The 26,454-nt window shown below is 41.2% G+C and overlaps 1 protein-coding gene across 6 annotated transcripts in view; it reads right to left on the bottom strand.

The window, feature by feature from the left end:
• LOC110500717 (echinoderm microtubule-associated protein-like 3) overlaps nucleotides 1-26,454 on the bottom strand; it is a 50,873-nt gene that overhangs the window by 21,587 nt on the left and 2,832 nt on the right. The window lies entirely within an intron of this gene.

Genomic DNA, 26,454 nt, shown 5'->3' with positions numbered 1-26,454 from the left:
CAAAGTCCTTTTCCATCACAAAAAGAAGGCAGGAGACTATTACCACCATTAGTAAAATAAGGCAGGAGACTTACCACCATTAGTAAAAGAAGGCAGGAGACTTACCACCATTAGTAAAAATAAGGCAGGAGACTATTACCACCATTAGTAAAAGAAGGCAGGAGACTTACCACCATTAGTAAAAGAAGGCAGGAGACTTACCACCATTAGTAAAAGAAGGCAGGAGACTATTACCACCATTAGTAAAAGAAGGCAGGAGACTATTACCACCATTAGTAAAAGAAGGCAGGAGACTATTACCACCATTAGGAGGAAAGAAGGCAGGAGACTGTTACCACCATTAGTAAAAGAAGGCAGGAGACTGTTACCACCATTAGTAAAAGAAGGCAGGAGACTTACCACCATTAGTAAAAGAAGGCAGGAGACTATTACCACCATTAGTAAAAGAAGGCAGGAGACTATTACCACCATTAGGAGGAAAGAAGGCAGGAGACTGTTACCACCATTAGTAAAAGAAGGCAGGAGACTATTACCACCATTAGTAAAAGAAGGCAGGAGACTTACCACCATTAGTAAAAGAAGGCAGGAGACTATTACCACCATTAGGAGGAAAGAAGGCAGGAGACTATTACCACCATTAGTAAAAGAAGGCAGGAGACTATTACCACCATTAGTAAAAGAAGGCAGGAGACTATTACCACCATTAGTAAAAGAAGGCAGGAGACTGTTACCACCATTAGTAAAAGAAGGCAGGAGACTATTACCACCATTAGTAAAAGAAGGCAGGAGACTATTACCACCATTAGTAAAAGAAGGCAGGAGACTATTACCACCATTAGTAAAATAAGGCAGGAGACTATTACCACCATTAGTAAAAGAAGGCAGGAGACTATTACCACCATTAGTAAAAGAAGGCAGGAGACTATTACCACCATTAGTAAAAGAAGGCAGGAGACTATTACCACCATTAGTAAAAGAAGGCAGGAGACTTACCACCATTAGTAAAAGAAGGCAGGAGACTTACCACCATTAGTAAAAGAAGGCAGGAGACTATTACCACCATTAGTAAAAGAAGGCAGGAGACTTACCACCATTAGTAAAAGAAGGCAGGAGACTTACCACCATTAGTAAAAGAAGGCAGGAGACTATTACCACCATTAGTAAAATAAGGCAGGAGACTATTACCATCATTAGTAAAAGAAGGCAGGAGACTATTACCACCATTAGTAAAAGAAGGCAGGAGACTATTACCACCATTAGTAAAATAAGGCAGGAGACTATTACCACCATTAGTAAAAGAAGGCAGGAGACTTACCACCATTAGTAAAAGAAGGCAGGAGACTATTACCACCATTAGTAAAATAAGGCAGGAGACTTACCACCATTAGTAAAAGAAGGCAGGAGACTATTACCACCATTAGTAAAATAAGGCAGGAGACTATTACCACCATTAGTAAAAGAAGGCAGGAGACTTACCACCATTAGTAAAAGAAGGCAGGAGACTTACCACCATTAGTAAAAGAAGGCAGGAGACTTACCACCATTAGTAAAAGAAGGCAGGAGACTATTACCACCATTAGTAAAAGAAGGCAGGAGACTTACCACCATTAGTAAAAGAAGGCAGGAGACTATTACCACCATTAGTAAAAGAAGGCAGGAGACTATTACCACCATTAGTAAAAGAAGGCAGGAGACTATTACCACCATTAGTAAAAGAAGGCAGGAGACTTACCACCATTAGTAAAAGAAGGCAGGAGACTATTACCACCATTAGTAAAAGAAGGCAGGAGACTATTACCACCATTAGTAAAAGAAGGCAGGATACTATTACCACCATTAGTAAAAGAAGGCAGGAGACTATTACCACCATTAGTAAAAGAAGGCAGGAGACTATTACCACCATTAGTAAAAGAAGGCAGGAGACTATTACCACCATTAGTAAAAGAAGGCAGGAGACTATTACCACCATTAGTAAAAGAAGGCAGGAGACTATTACCACCATTAGTAAAAGAAGGCAGGAGACTATTACCACCATTAGTAAAAGAAGGCAGGAGACTTACCACCATTAGTAAAAGAAGGCAGGAGACTATTACCACCATTAGTAAAAGAAGGCAGGAGACTTACCACCATTAGTAAAAGAAGGCAGGAGACTATTACCACCATTAGTAAAAGAAGGCAGGAGACTTACCACCATTAGTAAAAGAAGGCAGGAGACTATTACCACCATTAGTAAAAGAAGGCAGGAGACTTACCACCATTAGTAAAAGAAGGCAGGAGACTATTACCACCATTAGTAAAATAAGGCAGGAGACTTACCACCATTAGTAAAAGAAGGCAGGAGACTATTACCACCATTAGTAAAAGAAGGCAGGAGACTATTACCACCATTAGTAAAAGAAGGCAGGAGACTGTTACCACCATTAGTAAAAGAAGGCAGGAGACTATTACCACCATTAGTAAAATAAGGCAGGAGACTATTACCACCATTAGTAAAAGAAGGCAGGAGACTATTACCACCATTAGTAAAAGAAGGCAGGAGACTGTTACCACCATTAGTAAAAGAAGGCAGGAGACTATTACCACCATTAGTAAAAGAAGGCAGGAGACTATTACCACCATTAGTAAAAGAAGGCAGGAGACTTACCACCATTAGTAAAAGAAGGCAGGAGACTATTACCACCATTAGTAAAAGAAGGCAGGAGACTGTTACCACCATTAGTAAAAGAAGGCAGGAGACTATTACCACCATTAGTAAAAGAAGGCAGGAGACTGTTACCACCATTAGTAAAAGAAGGCAGGAGACTATTACCACCATTAGTAAAAGAAGGCAGGAGACTATTACCACCATTAGTAAAAGAAGGCAGGAGACTATTACCACCATTAGTAAAATAAGGCAGGAGACTATTACCACCATTAGTAAAAGAAGGCAGGAGACTATTACCACCATTAGTAAAAGAAGGCAGGAGACTATTACCACCATTAGTAAAATAAGGCAGGAGACTATTACCACCATTAGTAAAAGAAGGCAGGAGACTTACCACCATTAGTAAAAGAAGGCAGGAGACTATTACCACCATTAGTAAAAGAAGGCAGGAGACTATTACCACCATTAGTAAAAGAAGGCAGGAGACTTACCACCATTAGTAAAAGAAGGCAGGAGACTATTACCACCATTAGTAAAAGAAGGCAGGAGACTATTACCACCATTAGTAAAAGAAGGCAGGAGACTATTACCACCATTAGTAAAAGAAGGCAGGAGACTATTACCACCATTAGTAAAATAAGGCAGGAGACTTACCACCATTAGTAAAAGAAGGCAGGAGACTGTTACCACCATTAGGAGGAAAGAAGTTAAAGCATATGTTTCTGGTTTTCTCAACCTTTCGCAATTTCCAGCAGCTAAGCAAAAAAAGGAGTGGAATGTTCTAATTGTTTATCATCGGGTTGTGTTTAGGGAACAGGGTTTAGCTAAAATGATTGTTAAGTGTCAGCAGACCTACTTTCTCTAAAGTAGTGCACACGTGTGGGGACTGCCTATTCCATGATGATTCTGGACATGTCTACGTTTTCTGCTAATTTCCTGAGACATTGCAGTAGGAAGACTTGTTAATAATTAGGTGGTGTTTAACAAAAGGATAGGAGTCTGTTAGGATAATGAGTCGCCACAGACTTACATTTGATCTATATGCGTGTACGTTTTGGGATTGGGTCTATTCGATCATGTGTGTTTACATTTCCAACGAATTCCCTCAGATTTGAAAGCAAAGAAGACAGCATTCCTGTATGTCGCAATGTCATATGAACAATGATCAGACCCTGAGCCAACTGCAGCTTGTTTTTAGTGCGGCCTACAGTACTTTCAGCGTTGTTTGACCACATTTGCTATGTTTTAGTGTGTTTAACGTTTCAGGATTTATTAGTCTTATACATGGGTTACGCAACAAAATGCTTACTTCCTTCTCGACAATGCAACAACAAAAATAAAGAATAGTAACAAAGTAAATGGCTCCGTAGAATATAATAAGTAAAGGATAATCAACTCAGGGCTCTATGCGTTCTCTGGAGAAAAAACAAACAAACGACGTGGATGGTGGGTTCCACGACGCGCTATTCCATCTCGTTCATTATAGCGCGTAGCGGAACCCACCTTTTACGTCGTTCGTTATTTTCCAGAGAACGCATAGAGCCCTGAGTTGATTATCCCTTTTACACCATGGCTATAATTTAGAACATTTGCCACTGGAAATGTTTTCATTTGCAGGTAAAAATATGTTAAAACATCCACTGAGGTAGCGCGCAAATTTACTAGAGACGGGACAGTAGTTGCCTTGAAAACCAAACAAACAGACTTGCTAGTTTAGATAATCATCAGTCCTAGCTTGCTATTATTAAAATCTAATACCAATAATGTTATCAATTCGACTTTTGCTTTCAAACATAGTCAGTCCATTCTTACATATTCTATTACCATTGAATTATACCTTGCGTTATTTATTTATTTTACCTTTATTTAACCAGAACAAGTTCTCATGTACAATTGCGACCTGGCCAAGATAAAGCAAAGCAGTTCGACACATACAACAACACAGAGTTACACATGGAGTAAAACAAACATACAGTCAATAATACAGTAGAAAAATAAGTCTATATACAATGTGAGCAAATGAGGTGAGATAAGGGAGGTAAAGGTAAAAATAAAAAGCCATGGTGGCGAAGTAAATACAATATAGCAAGTAAAACACTGGAATGGTAGATTTGCAGTGGAAGAATGTGCAAAGTAGAAATAATGGGGAGCAAAATAAATAAATACAGTAGGGGAAGATGTAGTTGTTTGGGCTAAATTATAGATGGGATATGTACAGGTGCAGTAATCTGTGAGCTGCTCTGACAGCTGGTGCTTAAAGCTAGTGAGGGAGATACAGTAAGTGTTTCCAGTTTCAGAGATTTTTGTAGTTCGTTCCAGTCATTGGCAGCAGAGAACTGGAAGGAGAGGCAGCCAAAGGAGGAATTGTTTTGGGGGTGACCAGAGAGATATACCTGCTGGAGTGCGTGCTACAGGTGGGTGCTGCTATGGTGACCAGCGAGCTGAGATAAGGGGGGGCTTTAACTAGCAGGGTCCTGTAGATGACCTGGAGCCAGTGGATTTGGCGACGAGTATGAAGCAAGGGCCAGCCAACGAGAGCGTACAGGTCGCAGTGGTGGGTAGCCTCCATCATTCTTAAATAGAAGAAATTTGCTTCCTAGAGCTGGCCGCCCGGCCAAACTGAGCAATCAGGGGAGAAGGGCCTTGGTCAGGGAGGTGACCAAGAACCCGATGGTCACTCTGACAAAGCTCCAGAGTTCCTCTGGGGAAATGGGAGAAACTTCCATAAGGACAATCATCTCTGCAGCACTCCATCAACCAGTCCTTTATGGTAGAGTGGCCAGACGTAAGCCACTCCTCAGTAAACGGCACATGACAGCCCGCTTGGAGTTTGCCAAATGGCACCTAAAGACTCAGACCATGAGAAACAACATGTTCTGGTCTGATGAAACCAAGAATCAACTCTTTGGTCTGAATGCCAAGCATCACGTCTGGAGGAAACCTGGCACCATCCCTACGGTGAAGCATGGTGGTAGGAGCATCATGCTGTGAGAAAGTTTTAGAGCAGCAGGGACTGGTAGTCTAGTCAGGATCGAGGCAAAGAGGAAACTGTTTTCTGCCCCTCCCAAAAGATAGAATTTGTATATAATTGGCCCTCTTTCTGGGACTCACCCACAAACAGGACCAAGCCTGGCCTGCTGAGGAGTGACAGACTCCATCCTAGCTGGAGGGGTGCTCTCATCTCATCTACTAACATAGACAGGGCCAGGCAGCAGGTTGTTAGCCAGCCTGCCACTAGCACAGTCAGTGTAGTCAGCTCAGTTTTCCCCATTGAGACTGTGTCTGTGCCTTGATCTAGTTTGGGCAACACTAAACATGGCGGTGTTCACCTTAGCAATCTCTCTGGAATAAAGACCTCCTCCATTCCTGTCATTATTGAAAGAGATTGTGATATCTCACATCTCAAAATAGGGTGACTTAATGTTAGATCCCTCACTTCCAAGGCAGTTATAGTCAATGAACTAATCACTGATCATAATCTTGATGTGATTGGCCTGACTGAAACATGGCTTAAGCCTGATGAATTTACTGTGTTAAATGAGCCCTCGCCCCCCTGGTTACACTAGAGACCATATCCCCTGAACATCCCGCAAAAGGTGGAGGTGTTGCTAACATAGACAAAAGCAAATTTCAATTCACAAAAAAACTGTTTACATCTTTTCAGCTTCTTGTCATGAAATCTATGCAGCCTACTCAATCACTTTTTATAGCTACTATTTTGCAGGCCTCCTGGGCCATATACAGCGTTCCTCACTGAGTTCCCTGAATTCCAATCGGATCTTGTAGTCATGGCAGATAATATTACAATTTTTGGTGACTAATATTCACCTGGAAAAGTCCACAGACCCACTCCAAAAGGTTTTCGGAGCCATCATCGACTCAGTGGGTTTTGTCCAACATGTCTCCGGACCTACTCACTGCCACAGTCATACTCTGTGGCAGTGTCCCGTGGAATAAATGTTGTGGATCTTAATGTTTTTCCTCATAATCCTGGACTATCGGCCCATCATTTTATTACATTTGCGATCGCAACAACTAATCTACTCAGACCCCAACCAAGGAGCATCAAAAGTCGTGCTATAAATTCTCAGACAAACCAAAGATTCCTAGATGCCCTTCCAGACTCCCTCAACCTACCCAAGGACATCAGAGTACAAAAATCAGTTAGGTGGTTAACTGAGGAACTCAATTTAACCTTGTGTAATACCCTAGATGCAGTCGCACCCCTAAAAACAAAAAACATTTGTCATAAGAAACTAGCTCCCTGGTATACAGAAAATACCCAAGCTCTGAAGCAAGCTTCCAGAAAATTGGACCGGAAATAGCGCTACACCAAACTGGAAGTCTCCTGACTAGCTTGCGGTATCAAAGAGCCCTCACTGCTGCTCGATCATCCTATTTTTCACAAAGCTAACTAAAAAGCAGCATTCCCCAACAGAGGATGGCTTTCACTTCAGCAGTGATAAATTCATGAACTTCTTTGACGAAAAGATAATGATCATTAGAAAGAAAATTACGGACTCCTCAATTAAATCTGCGTATTCCTCAAAAGCTCAGTTGTCCTGAGTCTGCACAACACTGCCAGGACCTAGGATCAAGAGAGACACTAGTGTTTTAGTACTATATCTCTTGACACAATTATGAAAATAATCATGGCCTCTAAACCTTCAAGCTGCATACTGGACCCTATTCCAACTAAACTACTGAAAGAGCTGCTTCCTGTGCTTGGCCCTCCTAGGTTGAACATAATAAACATCTCTCTATCCACCGGATGTGTACCAAACTCACTAAAAGTGGCAGTAATAAAGCCTTTCTTGAAAAAGCCAAACCTCGAACCAGAAAATATAAAAAAATCGGCCTATCCCCGAATCGCCCATTCCTCTCAATTTTTTGGGAAAAAGCTGTTGCACAGCAACTCACTGCCTTCATGAAGACAAACAATGTATACAAAACGCCTCCGTCTGGTTTTAGACCCCATCATAGCAGAGACTGCACTTGTGAAGGTGGTAAATGACCTTTTAATGGCATCTGTCCTCGTGCTCCTAGAACTGAGTGCTGCTATTGATACCATCGATCACCACCAGCTATGGGGACGACACAGCTGTACATTTCGATGAAACATAGGGAAGCCCCAAAATTGCCCTACCTGGAAGCCTATGTTTCAGACATAAGGAAGTGGATGGCTGCAAACTTTCTACTTTTAAACTCGGACAAAACAGAGATGCTAGTTTTAGGTCCCAAGAAAGAAAGATTTTCTGTTGAATCTGACAATTAATCTTCATGGTTGTACAGTTGTCTCAAATAAAACTGTGAAGGACCTCAGCGTTACTCTGGACCCTGATCTCTCTTTTGATGAACTTATCAAGACTGTTTCAAGGACAGCTTTTTTCCATCTACGTAACATTGCAAAAATCAGGAACTTCCTGTCCAAAAATTATGCAGAATAATGTATCCATGCTTTTGTTACTTCTAGGTTAGACTACTGCAATGCTCTATTTTTCGGCTACCCGGATAAAGCACTAAATGGCCAAAAGTTGAGAATGACACAAATATTCATTTTCACAAAGTCTGCTGCCTCAGTTTGTATGATGGCAATTTGCATATACTCCAGAATGTTATGAAGAGTGAGTAGATTAATTACAATTTATTGCAAAGACCCTCTTCGCCATGCAAATAAACTGAATCCCCCCAAAAAAATTCCACTGCATTTCAGCCCTGCCACAAAAGAACCAGCTGACATCATGTCAGTGATTCTCTCGTTAAAACAGGTGTGAGTGTTGACGAGGACAAGGCTGGAGATCACTCTGTCATGCTGATTGAGTTTGAACAACAGACTGGAAGCTTCAAAAGGAGGGTGGTGCTTAGAATCATTGTTCTTCCTGTCAACCATGGTTACCTGCAAGGCAACACGTGCTGTCATCATTGGTTTGCACAAAAGGTGCTTCACAGGCAAGGTTATTGCTGCCATTAAGATTGCACCTAAATCAACCATTTATTGGATCATCAAGAACTTCAAGGAGAGTGGTTAAATTGTTGTGAAGAAGGCTTCAGGGCGCCCAAGAAAGTCCAGCAAGCACCAGGACCGTCTCCTAAAGTTGATTCAGCTGTGAGGCACCACCAATACAGAGCTTGCTCAGGAATGGCAGCAGGCAGGTGTGAGTGCATCTGCACGCACAGTGAGGCGAAGACTTTTGGAGGATGGGCTGCTGTCAAGAAGGGCAGCAAAGAAGCCACTTCTCTCCAGGAAAAACATCAGTGACAGACGGATATTCTGCAAAAGGAACAGGGATTGGACTGCTGAGGACTGGGGTAAAGTCATTTTTTCTGATGAATCCCCTTTCCGATTGTTTGGGGCATCCGGAAAAAAGCTTGTCCAGAGAAGACAAGGTGAGCGCTACCATCAGTCCTGTGTCATGCCAACAGTAAAGCATCCTGAGATCCTTCATGTGTGGCATTGCTTCTCAGCCAAGGGAGTGGGCTCACTCACAACTTTGTTTAAGAACACAGCCATGAATAAAGAATGGTACCAACACATCCTCAGAGAGCAACTTCTCCCAACCATCCAGGAACAGTTTGGTGACGAATTAATGCCTTTTCCAGCATGATGGAGCATCGAGCCATAAAGCAAAAGTGATAACTGAGTGGCTCGGGGAACAAAACATCGGTATTTTGGGTCCATGGCCAGGAAACTCCCCAGACCTTAATCCCATTGAGAACTTGTGGTGAATCCTCAAGAGGCAGGTGTACAAACAAAACCCCACAAATTCTGACAATCTCCAAGCATTGATTATGCAAGAATGGGCTGCCATGAGTCAGGATGTGGCCCAGAAGTTAATTGCCAGCATGCCAGGGTGGATTGCAGAGGTCTTGAAAAATAAGGGTCAACACTGCAAATCTTGACTCTTTTGCATCAACTTCATGTAATTGTCAATAAAAGCCTTTGACACTTATGAAATGCTTGTAATTCCATAGTTACATCTGACAAAAATATCTAAAGACACTGAAGCAGCAAACTTCGTAAATTAAATTAATATTTGTGTCATTCTCAAAAGTTTTGGCCACGACTGTACTTTCCTACCGGATAAAAGACTAAATAAACTTCAGTTAGCGCTAAACACGACTGCTAGAATCTTGACGAGAACCAAAATATTTAATCACATTGCACTAGCCTCTCTACACTGGCTTCCTCTTAAGGCTAGGGCCGATTTCAAGGTTTTACTGCTAACCTACAAAGCATTACATGGGCTTGCTCCTACCTATCTTTCCGATTTGGTCATGTTGTACATACATACACGTACGCTACGGTCACAAGACGCAGGCCTCCTTACTGTCCCTAGAATTTCTAAGCAAACAGCTGGAGACAGGGCTTTCTATAGAGGTACATTTTTATGGAATGGTCTGCCTATCCATGTGAGACGCAGACTCGGTCTCAACCTTTAAGTCTTTCCTGAAGACTCATCTCTTCAGTAGGTCATGTGATTGAGTGTAGTCTGGCCCAGGAGTGTGAAGGTGAACGGAAAAGCACTGGAGCAACAATCCGCCCTTGCCGTCTCTGCCTGGCCGGTTCCCTCCTCTCCACTGGGATTCTCTGCCACAAACCGTATTACGGGGGCTGAGTCACTGGCTTACTGGTGCTCTTCCATGCCGTCCTTAGGAGGGGTGCATCACTTGAGTGGGTTGAGTCACTGATGTGGTCTTCCTGTCCGGGTTGCCACCCCCCTTGGATTCGTGCCGTGGAGGAGATCTTCGTGGGCTATACTCGGCCTTGTCTCAGGTTAGTAAGTTGGTGGTTGAATATATCCCTCTAGTGGCGTGGGGGCTGTGCTTTGGCAAAGTGGGTGGGGTTATATCCTGCCTGTTTGGCCCTGTCCGGGGTTATCATCGGCCAGTGTCTCCCGACCCCACCGGTCTCAGCCTCCAGTATTTATGCTGTAATAGTTTGTGTCGGGGTCTAGGGTCAGGGGGCTAGGGTCAGTCTGTTATATCTGGAGTATTTCCCCCGTCTTATCCGGTGTGTGAATTTATGTATGCTCTCTCTCTTTCGCTTTCTCACTCTCTTTCTCTCGGAGGACCTAAGCCCTAGGACTATGCCTCAGGACTACCTGGCCTGATGACTCCTTGCTGTCCCCAGTCCACCTGGTCGTGCTGCTGTTCCAGTTTCAACTGTTCTGCCTGCGGCTATGGAACCTTGGCCTGTTCACCGGACATGCTACCTTATCCCAGACCTGCTGTTTTCAACTCTCTAGAGACATCAGGAGCAGTAGAGATACTCTTAATGATCGGCTATGAAAAGCCAACTGACATTTTACTCCCGAGGTGCTGACCTGTTGCACCCTCTACAACCACGGTGGTTATTATTATCTGACCCTGCTGGTCATCTATGAACATTTGAACATCTTGGCCATGTTCTGTTATAATCTCCACCCGGCACAGCCAGAAGAGGACTGGCCACCCCTCATAGCCTGGTTCCTCTCTAGGTATCTTCCTAGGTTTCAGCCTTTCTAGGGAGTTTTTCCAAACCTTCTACACCTGCATTGCTTGCTGTTTGGGGTTTTAGGCTGGGTTTCTGTACAGCACTTTGTGACATCAGTTGATGTAAGAAGGGCTTTATAAATACATTTGATTTATTGAACAGAGCAAAGTACAGAGAGATCCTTGATGAAAACCTGCTCCAGAGCACTCAAAACCTCAGACTGGGGCGAAGGTTCACCTTCCAATAGGACAACGACCCGAAGCACACAGCAAAGACAACGCAGGAGTGGCATCGGGACAAGTCTCTGAATGTCCTTCAGTGGCCCAGCCCGAGCCCGGACTTGAACCCGATCTAACATCTCTGGAGAGACCTGAAAATAACTGTGCAGCAACGCTCCCCATCCAACCTGACAGAGCTTGAAATGATCTGCAGAGAAGAATGGGAGAAACTACCCAAATACAGGTGTGCCAAGCTTGTAGCATCATACACAAGAAGACACGGGGCTGTAATCGCTGCCAAAGGTGCTTCAACAAAGTACTGAGTAAAGAGTCTGAAAACTTGTGTAAATGTGATAATTATTTTTTGTGTATACATTTGCAAAAATGTTTAAAAGCCTGTTTTTGCTTTGTCATTATGGGGTATTGTGGTATCATTATGGGGTATTGTGGTATCATTATGGGGTGTTGTGTGTAGATTGATGGGGGGGAAACAATTTAATACATTTCAGAATAAGGCAGTAACATAACAAAATATGGAAAAGTCAAAGGGTCTGAATACTTTCAGAAGGCAGTGTATGTTTACTATAGCTTAATGAGGCAATAAAAATAAGATGTGACTAAACTATGACAAAAAAGAAAGGGCATTTAGTTGAATAAACTGTTTTCAACATTGACAATAACTAGACCAAATAACTATTCAACTACATATAACTACAAAAATGTGACTAAGACAATGATATTTTGGTCAAACTGACCAAATCAAAAGAGTGCCAAAATGAACACTGCTAGTGTGCAGGCGTAGTTGTCCCAGTAAAACTGGATCTAGGAAGATGGCAGCAACCACCAAACGGTGGTATGCGAATGTGAGTAGATTCCGTTGAAAACAACGGTCGGCCATCTTAAATTAATGTTATTTTTTACAAATTGAAATCAAAATACTACTCCTATTACAGCCCAAGCGGTAAAGCTTCATATGACACCACTTTATGCTTTGTAGCACCTACAAATAAAACTTAATGGAGTCTTAAAGGAGCCCTGGCTGATGTATAATAAATATGCAAACTTTGATAAATTATTTCTAAATTATGCTTTTAGATACAAAATGTAAAATATTGTCAACAACCTTTCCTCCAGAAGGCCATTCTATGGATTACATTTTGCGAAAATCCCCCAAAACTGGAAATTCTCATAATCAAGTCACGGATCTTATCGTTTTCTTAATGGTATGCAAGTGACCCACAGCATGATACTTTCTCTTTACTTTTTCCCTAACCCTTTGCCTACTGTCACCACAGCTGGTATAACCTATGCTGCTACTGAATCCATCCACTGTAGCAGTTAAGCTATCATTTAACAGTCATTGTTGTTGATACTAAATATTTGTTACTCCAAGTGTGCTCATTTCCATTGGGAGGAGGAGTGGTTCTCACTGAGTGCCTCTCACCTACTTACTAGTGAGCACTGGGTGAAGCGTTTCCTAAAAGATCCTAGAGCACTTGACTGTTTTGCCTGGTTTGGCTCGTAAGGAAAAAGGACACTTTAAACAGTTGGATAAGAATGCAGTGGCCAAGCGAACATGCAAACCATCACCAGAGGAGAAACAGTTCCGCTTAACGACTTGAAAGCATGAAAATATCCCTCGCCTTGAAGCCTGCAAGAAAAATATATATATTTTCAGTTTCCAGTGATGGCTTCAAATCAATACACCCACCCGCACACCTGCCCGCACACCCACACACACACCCGCCCGCCCGCACACCCGCCCGCACACCCGCCCGCACACCCACCCGCACACTTTTGTATGCAATCTCTGAAACCAGAACCATGGCTTCACTCCACCCACCACACACACCCACCCACACGACAACCAGAACCATAGCTCCAGTCCATACACAATGGGGTCATTGAGCCTTGCCGGAAGGAAGACTCTCTCTGCTGTCTGTGTTCAATCCGAGACTGAACCAGCCGTCTACAGCGCCAGACCAAGCCTCTCACTGGAAACACACCACAGACAGAACAACAGCAGCTATGGAAGATGATACAGGAATACATTTACATTACATTTGAGTCATTTAGCAGACGCTCTTATCCAGCGCAACTTATAGTTAGTGCAGGTAGCTAGGCGTAACAACCACATATCACAACCATAGTACATTTTTCCTCAATAAAGTTGCTATCAGCGAAGTCAGTGCTAGTAAAAGGAAAAAAAGACAAGTGCGAGTGTTAGTGAACAATACATGAAATGAGAGAATGCAGTGTTACGCACTATTCTGTGGTTTTGATAACACTACATACATAATATTCTTGCCGTTTAAATTCCACGCTGAGGCGAACTGTAGCTGAATTCAATGAACTTGGTCATGATGACATACATAGGCAAACACATGACTTCACACACTTGTTTGAAGAGGTCTTGAATGTAGCAGGAGAGCAAGAATCTCTAATCAAGGACAGGAAACACCTGACTCAAGTGGTTGAGTTAGGGCACTAAAGAATGTTGACATTCGCCAGCACCGTGAAGAGTAGATGCTCTGCGGCCTAGAGATAATAAACCAACGAGGAGGTCTAATCTCAGGGTGTATACTAAACAACACAGTATGGGATACAGAATTAATGCTGCAATATCTAACGTTTTGGGCGACCCGACCAAATTCACGTATAAATGCGAGTCATAGATCTGTCATTCTCATTGAAAGCATGTCTAAGAAACAGTTGATCTCTTCTATGTGCGCTATTTCTATCCTTAAGTTTAGTTTGTGTTTTTTTACTTTAATTTTTTCAGACGAGCTTCAAACTAGAGGTCGACTGATTAATCGGAATGGCCGATTAATTAGGGCCGATTTCAAGTTTTCATAACAATCGGAAATCTGTATTTTTGGACACCGATTTTGCCCCAATTTTTTTTTACACCTTTATTTAATATTTATTTAACTAGGCAAGTCAGTTAAGAGCACATTCTTACTTTCAATGACGGCCTAGGAACGGTGGGTTAACTGCCTCCTTCAGGTGCAAAACGGCAGATTTTCAACTTGTCAGCTCGGGGATTCAGTCTTGCAACCTTACAGTTAACTAGTCCAACGCTCTAACTACCTGCCTCTCATTGCACTCCACGAGGAAACTGCCTGTAACGAGAATGCAGTAAGCCAAGGTAAGTTGCTAGCTAGCATTAAACTTATCTTATTAAAAACAAATCATAATCACTAGTTAACTACACATGGTTGATGATATTACTAGTTTATCTAGCGTGTCCTGCGTTGCATATAATTGATGCGGTTCGTATCGTTGCTCCAATGTGTACCTAACCATGAACATCAATGCCTTTCTTAAAATCAATACACAGAAGTATATATTTTTAAACCTGCATATTTAGCTAAAAGAAATCCAGGTTAGCAGGCAATATTAACCAGGTAAAATTGTGTCACTTCTTGCGTTCATTGCTCGCAGAGTCAGGGTATATGCAACAGTTTGGGCCGCCTAATTTGCCAGAATTTTACGTAATTATGACATAACATTGAAGGTTGTGCAATGTAACAGGAATATTTAGATTAATGGATGCCACCCGTTAGATAAAATACGGAACGGTTCCGTATTTCACTGAAAGAATAAACGTCTTGTTTTCGAGATGATAGTTTACGGATTCTACCATATTAATGACCGAAGGCTCATATTTATGTGTGTTATTATGTTATAACTAAGTCTAGGATTTGATAGAGCTGTCTGACTGTTTCATTATTTATTTAAGGCTAAATTGATTTTATTGATGTATTATATTAAGTTAAAATAAGTGTTCATTCAGTATTGTTGTAATTGTCATTATTACAAATAAAAAATAAAACATTTCAAAATCGTCCAAATAATCGGTATCGGCTTTGTTTGGTCCTCTAATAATCGGTATCGGCTTTGTTTGGTCCTCTAATAATCGGTATCGGCTTTGTTTGGTCCTCTAATAATCGGTATCGGCGTTGAAAATTCATAATCGGTCAAACTCTACTTCAAACAGCTGAAAATATAATATTTTTGTTATGGAAAATATATTTCACAGCTGTTTAGATGGTATAATAATTCTCTACAGAATGACTGCTTGTTTTGTCACAAACAGAAACTAGGAAATGGCGTAGTTATTTCTGCATACTGCACCTTTAAATAGAACACAAGTATTTACATTTTAGGCCTATCTCGATGGAATGGGTTGTTCCAATCCACTGACTTGAAACATAAATGAAAAGCCAGCAACATGGAAGAGATTCCTTTTCAGTCTTTCAACTCCCATCCTTTTTGGCAAACCTCGGCTGATTCGATCAACTGCAAAGCATGAAGTTGAGACTTGTGGCCGAAAATTTTAACAGTTAGATATGAGAAACAGCTGGGAGAGAGAAGAGATTACAATGGACTATGTGTACTGTTAATGATCACTGAAACATGATCTATTTTATTTACCTCCCAATTCAGACAGACTCTTCCATGCAATCGTTCTCACTTTCTCTGCCTCGTTTTTGCGCACGAGCGCGCACACACACACACACACACACACACACAAAGCACCAACACTCCCACAATCCAAACCCAGAGTGTTTCTGCAGTAAAGAGGCTTAACGTCATATACAAAATGACTCACGCAAACTTTACACAGGACAAAAATCATGACAATGTGTATAATGTAGAGGTTGTCTTGATTTATCTTAGATTGTGTGGGCCTGCACCTCTGAATAATGGGTCTTTAGTCAGTATAGTTATCATATTTAAATAAACACAGAAATTAAGTTATTATACAGTATTACTGCTATTATCTGTGGCGAATGGAACAAGACTAGCATTAAATGCCAAAACTCACAGATCTGAGCAAACGTGGCTATGAGTCAGAAATCAAATCCCAAGGGGGCTTGAAAGATGAAGCCAAGAATGTGGACAGAATCTTGAGCCATCGCATAAATTACAATGTAATATACACTGAACAAAAATATGAATGCAACATGCAACCATTTCAAAGATTTTACTGAGTTACAGGTGATGAAGCCAGATGTGGAGGTCCTGGGCTGGCATGGTTACACGTGGTCTGCGGTTGTGAGGCCGGTTGGATGTACTCACAAATTCTCCAAAACGACGTTGGAGGCGGCTTATGGTAGAGAAATTAACATTAATTTCTCTGGCAACAGCTCTGGTGGACATTCCTGCAGTCAGCATGCGCCAATTGCACGCTCCCTCAAAACTTGAGACATCTGTGGCATTGTGTTGTGTGACAAAACTGCACATTTTAGAGTGGCCTTTTGTCCCCAGCACAAGGTTCACCTGTGTAATAATCATGCTGTTTAATCAGCTTGTTGATATGCCAATCGTCTCAGGTGGATAGATTATCTTGGCAATGGAGAAATGCTTGTGTGCATATGGAACATTTCTGGGATTTTTTATTTCAGCTCATGAAACATTGGACCAACATTACATGTTGTATTTATATTTTTGTTCAGAGTACTTAAGGTTTGCCTGGTTTTATTACCGCTGCTGTTGCTAATGCTAACCATTAAAACTGCCACCACTAGTACAACCTTAAATAAAGAGTTCCATTTCAATATGTGTACAGTGCCTTGCGAAAGTATTCGGCCCCCTTGAACTTTGCGACCTTTTGCCACATTTCAGGCTTCAAACATAAAGATATAAAACAGTATTTTTTTGTGAAGAATCAACAACAAGTGGGACACAATCATGAAGTGGAACGAAATTTATTGGATATTTCAAACTTTTTTAACAAATCAAAAACTGAAAAATTGGGCGTGCAAAATTATTCAGCCCCCTTAAGTTAATACTTTGTAGCACCACCTTTTGCTGTGATTACAGCTGTAAGTCGCTTGGGGTATGTCTCTATCAGTTTTGCACATCGAGAGACTGAAATGTTTTCCCATTCCTCCTTGCAAAACAGCTCGAGCTCAGTGAGGTTGGATGGAGAGCATTTGTGAACAGCAGTTTTCAGTTCTTTCCACAGATTCTCGATTGGATTCAGGTCTGGACTTTGACTTGGCCATTCTAACACCTGGATATGTTTATTTTTTAACCATTCCATTGTAGATTTTGCTTTATGTTTTGGATCATTGTCTTGTTGGAAGACAAATCTCCATCCCAGTCTCAGGTCTTTTGCAGACTCCATCAGGTGTTCTTCCAGAATGGTCCTGTATTTGGCTCCATCCATCTTCCCATCAATTTTAACCATCTTCCCTGTCCCTGCTGAAGAAAAGCAGGCCCAAACCATGATGCTGCCACCACCATGTTTGACAGTGGGGATGGTGTGTTCAGCTGTGTTGCTTTTACGCCAAACATAACGTTTTGCATTGTTGCCAAAAAGTTACATTTTGGTTTCATCTGACCAGAGCACCTTCTTCCACATGTTTGGTGTGTCTCCCAGGTGGCTTGTGGCAAACTTTAAACAACACTTTTTATGGATATCTTTAAGAAATGGCTTTCTTCTTGCCACTCTTCCATAAAGGCCAGATTTGTGCAATATACGACTGATTGTTGTCCTATGGACAGAGTCTCCCACCTCAGCTGTAGATCCAGAGTGATCATGGGCCTCTTGGCTGCATCTCTGATCAGTCTTCTCCTTGTATGAGCTGAAAGTTTAGAGGGACGACCAGGTCTTGGTAGATTTGCAGTGGTCTGATACTCCTTCCATTTCAATATTATCGCTTGCACAGTGCTCCTTGGGATGTTTAAAGCTTGGGAAATCTTTTTGTATCCAAATCCGGCTTTAAACTTCTTCACAGCAGTATCTCGGACCTGCCTGGTGTGTTTCTTGTTCTTCATGATGCTCTCTGCGCTTTTAACGTACCTCTGAGACTATCACAGTGCAGGTGCATTTATACGGAGACTTGATTACACACAGGTGGATTGTATTTATCATCATTAGTTATTTAGGTCAACATTGGATCATTCAGAGATCCTCACTGAACTTCTGGAGAGAGTTTGCTGCACTGAAAGTAAAGGGGCTGAATAATTTTGCACGCCGAATTTTTCAGTTTTTGATTTGTAAAAAAAGTTTGAAATATCCAATAAATGTCATTCCACTTCATGATTGTGTCCCACTTGTTGTTGATTCTTCACAAAAAAATACTGTTTTATATCTTTATGTTTGAAGCCTGAAATGTGGCAAAAGGTCGCAAAGTTCAAGGGGGCCGAATACTTTCGCAAGGCACTGTACCTACAAAAGCAGTGTGGTACGTAAAGGGTGAGACCGTAGCCATTATAAAAAAAGGTACACTGCTGGCCACTTGCAGGTACAAAAGGCACAGTTGGGAACTTGCAGAACTACTGTACATTGCATTGTTGCAGCAGGTACTGCAGGTCTGCACTCTCAAAGGAGAAATTGGTTACTGTACGATACCTTATCATTCTTCATTCTATTGTGAACTGAAGGAACTGTTGCAGTCTTAGGCACAACCCATCTTTCAGGGGGACGTTCAAGAACGTAGCCAATAGCACTCCTGAACACATCGGGAAGTAATTAGTGGTTTGTGTTCTTGGTCTGTTTTTAGGGGAGGTATGGTATTTATGGTTGTGAACGGGAGCCGGAGCAACAGATGGGAATAGAATGTCCAGGAAGTGAAAAGGAAGAGGGGTTTATGTTTCCTCTAGAGCAGGCCTGGGCAACTACAGTCCTCGGGGGCCTGATTGGTGTCACACTTTTGCCCCAGTCCCAGCTAACACACCTGATTCCAATAATCAACTATTCATGATCATCAGTTTAGAATGCAATTAGTTTAAAATCAGCTGCGTTTGCTAGGGATAGGGGGAAAAGTGTGACACCAATCAGGCCCTCGATGACTGGAATAGCCCAGACCTGCGTCTAGCGCAATAATGAACACTGGAGAGGGTTGTTTGCTCACACACACACGGAAACACGGACCCAGCTGCCTTGTCACAAATTTCCAAGCTTCTATTTTTTCTGTCGTTACAACTTTTTTCTCATGACAAGCCAAGGCCCGCGGGTGAGTCCCAAAGGAAGCTGGAGAGGAACACACACATGCACAACGACTGAACTGGACGCGGCTGGAAGCAATCTGGAGTGCTGGAGTGGAGTGTGGTATCTGGTCTGATTGAATGTTCCTCACATCTTCCTCTTTTTATTCCTTTCTCTCTGGCTTTCTGTTCCTTTCTCTCATCATACACACATCCATTCTCTCCCTCAATCCATTTTAAAATCACGTAAAGCTGGAAATAGTTTCTTGACGAAGCAGTACTTGGCTAAAAGTAGTAAAATACACAACTACATTCTCCATTCATTATTTATGGTGACTTTATGAAAGCCACGCCAACTCAAACAACGCCTCAACAAACTGTTATTCCAGGGATCAGTTTAAGCCACTGTTTGTATAGAGTTGGACGCCATTTTACCAAGAAATATCAGAACCATAACCTCACACTGATGAAAACTGATAAACAACGATACTGGTAGGAAAAGAAAACAACACAATTCCGCTTTACGCCGCGGATGGTTATATTTGGACCCCCAAGTTCTCTGAGCATAATGGACATTATATAACACACTGTAAACACATCAGGAAATCAGCCCCAAGTGATTTTGATTTAAGAAATCGTGATCAAAAAACAAAATGTAAGCAAGGTTTGAAACGATTATGTTTTAGTCAAACATTATACATGTTTGGGCTTCTTGCAGTCAATTTGCAGTCCACAAATTATTTGTAATTAGAGTGCATTCGGAAAGTATTCAGACCCCTTGACTTTTTCCACATTTTTCTACGCTACAGCCTTATTCTGAAATAGATTTGTTTCTCATCAATCTACACACAATACCCCATAATGAAAAAACAAAAACAGTTTTGGGGAAATTTTTGCAAATGTATAAAAAAAAATGAAATATCACATTTACATAAGTAAGCTCGGTCAGGTTGGATGTGGAGCGTCACGGCACAGCTATTTTCAGGTCTCCCCAGAGATGTTTGATCAGTTTCAAATCCGGGCTCTGGCTGGGCCACTCAAGGACATTTCAGAGACTTGTCCCGAAGCCACTCCTGCATTGTCTTGGCTGTGTGCTTAGGGTCGTTGTCCTGTTGGAAGGTGAACCTTTGCCTCAGTCTGAGGTCCTAATCGCTCTGGAGTAGGTTTTCATCAAGGATCTCTCTGTACTTTGCTCCGTTAATCTTCCCCTCGATCCTGTATAGTCTCCCAGCCCCTGCCGCTGAAAAACATCCCCACAGCATGATGCTGCCACCACCACATGCTTCACTGTAGGGATGGTGCCAGGTTTCCTCCAGACGTGATGCTTGGCATTCAGACCAAAGAGTTCAATCTTGGTTTCATCAGACCAGAGAATCTTGTTTATCATTGTCTGAGAGTCCTTTGGGTGCCTTTTGGCAAACTCCAAGCGGGCTGTCATGTGCCTTTTATTGAGGAGTGGCTTCCGTCTGGCCACTCTACCATAAAGGCCTGTTTGGTGGAATGCTGCAGAGAGGGTTGTCCTTCTGGCAGGTTCTCCCATCTCCACAGAGGAACTCTGGAGCTCTGTAAGTATGACCATCGGGTTCTTGGTCACCTCCCTGACCAAGGCCCTTCTCCCCTGATTGCTCAGTTTGGCCAGCTCTAGGAAGAATCCTGGTGGTTCCAAACTTGTTAAATTTAAGAATGATGGAGGCCACTGAGTTCTTGGGGACTTTCAATGCTGGAGAAATGTCTTGGTACACTCCCTCAAATATGTGTATCGACACAATCCTGTCTCGGAGCTCTACGGACAATTCCTTTGACCACATGGCTTGGTTTTTGCTTTGACATGCACTGTCAACTGTGGAACCTTATATATAGACTGGCATGTGCGCCTTTCCAAATCATGTCCAATCAATTGAATGATCAATGGAAACTGGATGCACCTGAGTTCAATTGAGTCTCATAGCAAACAATCTGAATATTTTGGTAAATAAGGTTTCTGTTTTTTATTTTTTATAAATGTGCAAAAATTTCTAAAAACCTGTTTTGACTTTGACATTATGGGGTAATGTGTGTAGATTGATCAGGATTTTGTTTTATTTAATCAATTTTAGAATAAGGCTGTAACTTAAGAATTGGGGCGGCAGCCTAGTGGTAGTGGTTAGAGCTTTGGGCCATTAACCGAAAGGTTGCTGGTTCAAATCCCCGAGCAGACAAGGTAAAAATCTGTCGTTCTGCCCCTGAACAAGGCAGTTAACCCACTGTTCCCCAGTAGGCCGTCATTGTAAATAAGAATTTGTTCTTAACTGACTTGACTAGTTAAATAATGGTTAAATAAATGGTAAAAAATGTAAAGAAATGTGTACGAGTCAAGGTGTCTGAAATACTTTGTATGAACTGTACGTCCCCCCCCCCCCCCCCGACCATCTGCTCAAGAAAAACAAATCTATAAAAATAGGCCCACGCCTGAATCTAGTTGATGATCCCTGGTGTAGAGCCATTTACCGCCCACAAGACCTCAGATGGCCCAGGCCACTCAGCACAGAAAAGAGTGGAAATTAGAGAAACATCATCTAGATGTGTGTATGATATCTGATCTCCTTGTGCTGTAACTGTTCTGGATTGACGTTTGTTTGTCATAGGTCCATGTGCTTCTGTGTTGTGATGTCTGTCTTGTCCTGTGATTTAATGTTTTTAGTTGATTTATTTTTTATTGCACAGCACTTCAGTTATCACTGGCCAGGCCGTCATTGTAAAGAAATTGACTCACCTAGATAAATAAAAGGTTCAACATTTAACAGAAATATTTTGCCCAGGCTAACTTTTTGAAGAACTGTAGTTTAATTAAAAGGAAAAAGTCATTTTTAATCGAGGTTTGAATTGGTGTCAAAGTAGCGGTTTTATTGCTATAAGGACGTTTTCGTTTCCATCTTTATGTTTTATAGATGCTTTTTCGATTCTTAATAATTTTGTATTTTCTTATCTTGATGTCTCCAAAGTCCTTACTTGCAATCTAACCTCAACAGATTGTTCGACTGATTTATCACTGTTATGTCATTGTGGTTGAAACAGTCTTAATCGAGACGTGACGGTTATTTTCCATCCCAGACTCTCAAGAGTAAGGATTGACAGCACACACACACACACACACACACACACTTCCCACATTTCACCCACCCTTTGTCAACTCCTTTCCAGTGCTGCACCGTAGCGGGTGGCATTCACCACCTACAGAGAGCGTCTGTCCCCGTCACTTGTCCCCGGGACCCATGTCATCACGAGCATGATGCCACCACAATACATCCTGTGCCTATACTTTACACTTCTGCACGAGCCGTGGGCGATGCAGTCTTCCATCTAACTTTTCACACTGAACCGAAACAGAGAGATATAGCTACACTACAGCAGAACACACTGACAGACTCAGCCCCACCTGCGAATATACGCAGGGAAATTAATACTGTCTGCTGCTATAACTCCCTGTCTAAAGTTTAATAGAAAACGCTGCTCTATGATCATATCTTATTATCGTATGAGAAAATTCAGAGTAGCATTGTCTGATGGAAAAGTGTGGACTTTCGTCGGTTGCTCAACCTACATCAATCCTTGACACACCAAAGCCTGCAGTAGAATACTCTATATTTGATACTCGCTGAAGATTAAACGTTGGTCGCAAATATTGAAGCTAAACACAAGATTAAGAGGATTAAAACAATCTGAAAATAAACATTAAACACCCACAGAGATTTCTCTTGAACTGTTTGGGGTCAACCCAGTGTCACTAAACTTAAATCGAAAGGAAATTTTGCAAGAGCATTCTTGCTTTGAATGCAGATAAAGCGATGAGGTATCAAATGCCAAGAGTAATACCAGTATGATCTCTCACTCACACACAGACGATGGTAGCGCAAAGGAGATGCTGTCAACCATGTCAAAAGCACCCGCATTTTTTCTCATGTGTAGATAAAACAAGTTATGAACAAACCTTTTACCGACTTCTGCAATGAAAACCATAACCAAATGAAGAGGTCCAGATAGAAGCAAGCTATCTGACGTTCTCAGACCCTAATCAACAGTGCTTTGTGACTTGACAGCATGGAATTATCAAGTAGCTATGGGGGAGAGACATTTGTGATTTTATGGACAGTTCAGCCTAATACCCACAATCCCATCCTGCTGACTGAATAAAACATAGTGCTGATCTGATGGCAGTTTCACTTTGTAAGTCATAAATAGCTGAGGTTAGAATTGCTGTAGGATAAGCTGATCCCAGATCTGTGCTTAGTGGGACTTATTCTAGTTAGCTGTGAGTGAAACATACTAGAGGTCGACCGATTATGATTTTTCAACGCAGATACCGATGATTGGAGGACCAAAAAAAGCCTATACCAATTAAAAATCGGTCAATTTATTTATATATATATATATATATATATATATATATATATATATATATATATATATATATATATATATATATATATATATATATAAAAATTGGCCGATTTTTAATTGGTATAGGCTTTTTTTGGTCCTCCAATCATCGGTATCTGCGTATATATATATAATGACAATTACAACAATACTGAATGAGCACTTTTATTTTAACTTAATATAATACGTAAATAAAATCTATTTAGCCTCAAATAAATAATGAAACATGTTCAATTTGGTTTAAATAATGCAAAAACACAGTGATGGAGAAGAAAGTAAAAGTGCAATATGTGCCATGTAAAAAAGCTAATGTTTAAGTTCCTTGCTCAGAACATGAGAACATACGAAAGCTGGTGGTTCCTTTTAACATGAGTCTTCAATATTCCCAGTTAAGAAGATTTAGGTTGTAGTTATTATAGGTCTATTTCTCTCTATACTCTATACTCTGTATTTCAGACCTTTGGCTATTGGATGTTCTTATAGGGATTATACTATTGCCAGCCTAATCTCAGGAGTTGATAGGCTTGAAGTCATAAACAGCGCTGTGCTTCAAGCATGGCAAAAAGCTGCTGGTAAACACAGGAAAGTGCTGTTTGAATGAATGCTTATGAGCCTGCTGCTGCCTACCACCGCTCAGACTGCTCTTTCAAATATCAAATCATAGACTTATAATATAATAAACACACAGAAATACAAGCCGTAGGTCATTAATATGGTCAAATCCGGAAACTATCATTTCGAAAACAAAATGTTTATTATTTCAGTGAAATATGGAAGCATTACGTATTTTGTCGAACCGGTGGCAACCCCAAGTCTAAATATTGCTGTTACATTGCACAACCTTCAATGTTATGTCATAATTATATAAAATTCTGGAAAATTAATTACAGTCTTTGTTAGGAAGAAATGGTCTTCACACAGTTCACAACAAGCCAGGCGGCCCAAACTGCTGCATATACCCTGACTCTGCTTGCACTGAACGCAAGAGAAGTGACAATTTCCCTGATTAATATTGCCTGCTAACATGAATTTCTTAACTAAATATGCAGGTTTAAAAAAATATACTTGTGTATTGATTTTAACTTCTTGGTGACAGGGGGCAGTATTTTCACATCCGGATGAAATGCATGCCCAAATTCAACTGCCTGCTACTCATCTCCAGGAGATAAGCATATTATTAGTAGATTTGGATAGAAAACACTCTGACGTTTCTAAAACTGTTTGAATCATGTCTGTGAGTTTAACAGAACTTATTTAGCAGGCGAAACCCCGAGGACAAACCATTGAGATTTTTTTCTTTGAGGTCACTCTCTTTTCAATGGGTTTTTATAGGGAAAAAAACCTTCTTGCAGTTCCTATCGCTTCCACTGGATGTCAACAGTCTTTAGAAATTGGTTGAGGTTTTTTCTTTGTGTAATGAAGAAGTATGGCCATCTTGAACGAGGGTAACTTGAAGTGTACTGTTAGATAGAGGCGCATGACCAGAAAGCATGCTACAGATTGTTTTCCTCCTGTATTGAACACAGATCATCCCGTCTTCAATTTTATCGATTATTTACGTAAAAAAATACCTAAAGTTTTATTACAAAAGAAGTTTGAAATGTTTTGGCAAAGATTACAGGTAACTTTTGAGATATTTTCTAGTCATGTTGCGCAAGTTTCTGGATCAAATTCGCCAAATAAATGAATATTTTGGATATATATCGACAAAATTAATCGAACAAAAGGACCATTTGTGATGTTTATGGGCCATATTGGAGTGCCAACTGAAGAAGCTCGTCAAATGTAAGGGATGAATTATATTTTTATTTCTGCGTTTTGTGTCGCGCCTGCAGTGTTGAAATATGCTTCTCTCCCTTTGTTTACAATGGTGCTATCCTCAGATAATAGCATCGTTTGCTTTCGCCGAAAAGCCTTTTTGAAATCTGACATGTTGGCTGGATTCCCAAGTGTAGCTTTAATTTGCTATCTTGCATGTGTGATTTCATGAAAGTTTGATTTTTATAGTAATTTATTTGAATTTGGCGCTCTGCATTTTCACTGGCTTCACCTCCCAAATAGGTTTTTAAGAAAGGCATGGATGTTTATGGTTAGGTTAATTGGTGCAATGATTGTGCTTTTTTTCACAAATGCGCTTTTGTTAAATCATCACCCGTTTGGCGAAGTAGGTTGTGATTTGATGATAAATTAACAGGCACCGCATTGATTATATGCAACGCAGGACAAGCTAGTTAAACTAGTAATTTCATCAACCATGTGTAGTTAACTAGTGATTATGGTAAGATTAAACTTATCTTATAAAAATAAATCAATGCTAGCTAGCACCTTACCTTTGCTCCTTGCTGCACTCGCAAAACAGGTGGTCAGCCTGCCACGCAGTCTCCTCATGGATTGCAATGTAATCAGCCATAATCAGCGTCCAAAAATGCAGATTACCGATTGTTATGAAAACTTGAAATCAGCCCTAATTAAATCGGCCATGCGAATAATCGGTCAACCCCTAAAATATACTGACAGACAGGCATTACCCACAGTTGCTAACTGCCGTCTGCCTCTCCATGTGATATTGGGGCCGTTAGATATTGCAACTGACTTTAAAGGCGAGTCGAGACTGATTGATCTACAAATCATAACTAACAGTCTATCGCAATTTACTCAACATATACTGCACTGACACAAATGACTGTTGATTGGTTGAAAGAAATTGAGAATAGAAGATTGTGGGAGCTCTACTGTTAGATTTCAGTGCAGCCATGGATATT

Source organism: Oncorhynchus mykiss, chromosome 21, assembly GCF_013265735.2.
Source record: "Oncorhynchus mykiss isolate Arlee chromosome 21, USDA_OmykA_1.1, whole genome shotgun sequence".
Lineage (NCBI taxonomy): Eukaryota > Metazoa > Chordata > Actinopteri > Salmoniformes > Salmonidae > Oncorhynchus > Oncorhynchus mykiss.
Note: the sequence above shows the minus strand (reverse complement) of the source record. Positions and strands in the feature narration are given on the sequence as shown.